The sequence below is a fragment of the Schistocerca cancellata genome, chromosome 8 (assembly GCF_023864275.1).
Source record: "Schistocerca cancellata isolate TAMUIC-IGC-003103 chromosome 8, iqSchCanc2.1, whole genome shotgun sequence".
NCBI lineage: Eukaryota > Metazoa > Arthropoda > Insecta > Orthoptera > Acrididae > Schistocerca > Schistocerca cancellata.
In genome coordinates, this window is record NC_064633.1 from 204,974,307 (window position 1) to 204,978,160 (window position 3,854).

The window sequence follows — 3,854 nt, forward strand, 5'->3', positions numbered from 1 at the left end:
TGGTATCATAAACTGAAACAGTGCTGACCAAAAATTCGTATTATTGAGGGGTTTCGCGCAGCAAGTAAACAGTGGTAAGTCAAGGGTATCTGGTGTTAACCATTTTGCAAGTCAACAATGGTAAGTAACGACTGACGTATATCTAAGAAAAAAATTTTGGATGAAATCTGCAATCTTAAAAATACGTCGTTACAATAAAAATATTTGAAAACAATGACTTATCTGAATAAAAAATAGCAATGAATGCACTCGAGGTAACTCATTTACTAGAATTTAACGAAGCCTGTACTACGCATTTTCTCAAAACAATCAACTTCTCCCTTACCACTGTTTACAGGCGATGTCTTCATTTCAGGTAGTGGCGTATACTCAGGTTACCTTCCCTGGACGCTGCTCGTAAGATCATTGTAGCTAGTGTACTATATTCATAAAGTTCCAAATTTGAACTAAATGCTCATTGAGAACCTGGTTATCACTTCAAGTGAGTTTCTCTACTGAAACACCAAAACCTGTGCGTAGTCAAAGAGAACACAGCGGAGCTGCAATCAAGTCCGAATCTCGACCTTTCAAAGAAAGCCTGGGAATGCCAAGATTGTCTGAGATTAAGTGTTGGTGTTGCGGTTTTCTGATCGAAGACTGATTTGATCCCGCTGTCCACGCTACTCCATCCTGTGCAAGCCTCTTCATCCCTGCATGACCACTGACCTTCGCATCGTTATGAGTCTTCTTATTGTAGCCAATTCTTGGTCTCCATCGACAATTTTTAACCCTCCCCCCCCCCCCGCCCCATACACACACCCACTTCCATTCCCAAATCTGCGATACCTTGAGACCTCAGGATCTACACTAATGTTCGTAAATTGAGGATAATTGCAGAATGTGGTGCCACACAAGGTGGCACTATACAAAACTGGCGCTAATAGAATAGGCACGTAGGGAACACACACGCCACAGATCTGTAAGTCCACAGTATTGGTGATAAGTTGAGAAAACCGTCCAGAAACGCATTTGCTATAAACGCCACTGTTTTCTGCGCATGTACCATGAGATCAGTACTGGATATGATCACCGTGCACACGTACACAGGCAGCACAACGGGTTGGAATACTCTGGATCAGGTGGTCGAGCAGCTACTGGGTTATAGCCTCCCATTCTTGCACCAGTGCCTGATGGAACTCCTGAAGTTTCCTAGAGGTTTGAAGACGTGCAGCGATACGTCGACCGAGAGCATCCCAGACGTGCTCGATGGTGTTTAGGTCTGGAGAAGATTCGCCTTATGTCTTCTGTTTCAAGATATTCCCCCACGATGACAGCTCGGTGGGGCCGTGCGTCATCATCCATCAGGAGGAAGGTGGGATCCACTGCACCCCTGAAAAGGCGGCCATACTGGTGCAAAATGACATCCCGATACACCTGACCTGTTACAGTTCCTCTCTGTCAAAGACATGCAGGGTTGTACATGCACCAATCATAATGCCACCCCACACCATCAAACAACGACCTCCATACAGGACATTAAGGGGTCGGTATATGATTCCTCCTTCAAGCCAGATGAAAACCCGGCGAGAGTCATTGTCCAGACTATACCTGGACTCGTCCGTGAACATAACCTGAAACCACTGTTCCAATGACCATGCACCGTGTTCTTGACACCAGGCTTTACGAGCTCTCCTGCGACCATGAATGCACCGTGCAGGTCTCCGGGCGAACAAACCATGTCTGTTCAGTTGTCTGTAGACTGTATGTCTGGAGACAACTGTTCCAGTGGCTGCGGTAAGGTTCCGAGCAAGGCTACCTGCAGTACTCAGTGGCCGTCTGCGGGCACTGATGGTGAGATATCGGTCTTCTTGTGGTGGTGTACACTGTGGATGTCCCGTAGTGTAGCGCCTGGACACGTTTCCTGTCTGCTGGAATCGTTGCCATAATCTTGAGATCACACTTTGTGGCATACGGAGGGCCCGTGCTACGACCTGCTGTGTATATTCTACCCCTTATAAAGTCATCAGTATGTGTTCTCAACACACAGTCACCATTAGCACGTCTGAAAACGTCTGCACACTAACTCGCTGCACCGCACTCTGACATGCACCAACACACCTCTGGGTATGTGGACAGCTGCCAGCGCCATTGTGCGACGACCGCAGGTCAAATGCTCCGCATTGTCATACCCCGAGGTGATTTAAATCCGCAAAGCGCCCACCAGAGTGTTGTTTCACCATGTATCAGCATTATCCTTAATTTATGAGCATGAGTGTACATCTACACCTACACAGATACTCCGCAAGCCACCGTACGGTGCGTGGCGGAGGGTACCCTGTACCACTACTTGTCATTTCCTTTCCTGTTCCACTCGCAAACAGAGCGAGGGAGAAACGACTGTCTGTATACCTGTCCAATTGAGCAGGTGTAGTCCCAAATCGGCCTCCAGTCGGGTCCCTTCTGGGGACACAGAATCACAGCAAACATCGGCTCCAGTGCCGAGAAATGTCTGACTGGGCAATAAAATTGCGCTGCCTTCAGTAATGGAAGTAGGTTCCGCCTGTATGAAAATAACAGTCGTGTATGACTTGAACATGGTGAACGATGTTGTCGAGATTGCAACGCGCACGACACACACGTAGCGCGAAGTCTGGCCACAGGAGCCCGTCAGATACATTCCAGTTTGTGTTTTTTAACTGTGCGTTGGAGAGAGCGCTGATTTGAAACTTCTAGGCAGATTAAAACTGTGTATCTGACCAGGAATCGAACCTGGGACCTTTGCTTCCGTGTCTTTTTTTTTTAAGAATTATCCAAACTCAAAAATGTCCAAATTTGTGTGAATTCCTAAGGGACCAAACTGCTGAGGTCATCGGTCCCTAGACTTACACACTACTTAAACTAACTTAAGCTAAGAACAACACACACACACCCATGCGCGAGAGAGGATTCGAACCTCTGGCGGGAGGGACGACGCAGTCCGCTACAAGGCATCTCAAACCGCACGGCCACTCCGCGCGGTTAGAATTAGCCACCAAGCCTCCATTCTCCCCTTATAGCACATGCTTCGCTCGCCAAAATCGCCTTCATCGGCATCGGAGATGTTCTGCATTCAAGATTTTTCTGTCATCCGCACACGCGATGTTCACACGGAGCTCCCAAAACTGGATTCAGTAAACTTATTTACCAATACCGCTTTTGGTTGGCCATGTAAATACACCAAATTGATTCTGGAAATCCGGTCCTAGCTGTCGGTTTTCCACTTCCACAATCGATTTTTCCCTCCCACGTAAGAGCACAATCGTTTTTAAAACGCGCTTGGGTTGTTAGATTACGTCTTATTTTTAAAATTTTTGGGCTTATATGGTTGGAATGACCTTCTGTACAGTAATGGAGAAGTAGAAATATTAGACTGTGCGTGAAGCTGTCTGTCTCTGATTTTTAACTGAAAAGAAATAGCGATTGTGCTGACTAGATCAGAAACTGGGACAGCTGATTTCCAGGTGCCATGTCTGACTCTGCTATCAAATTCGATTTTCGGTTTCCCACCAGCCTCGACAAAAGCACTTGTGGAAACGATTTCAAGGTGTTCAAATTAAAGGATACTTCGGTTAAAATTAAATAAAGTAAGACTTAAAGAAATTAGCACCCCATAAGCTACTTGAGTCACTGACGTTCCTCACTGACCAAAAGCACAACGGAGCTAATTATAGCACAAAATGTTAATATCGATAATTCTCTTCTGTAGTTTGTTCAAAAATGTTAAAATGTGTGTGAATTCCTAAGGGACCAAACTGCTGAGGCCATCCGTCCCGAGACTTACACACTACTTAAACTAACTTATGCTAAGAACAACACACACAGCCATGCCCGAGGGA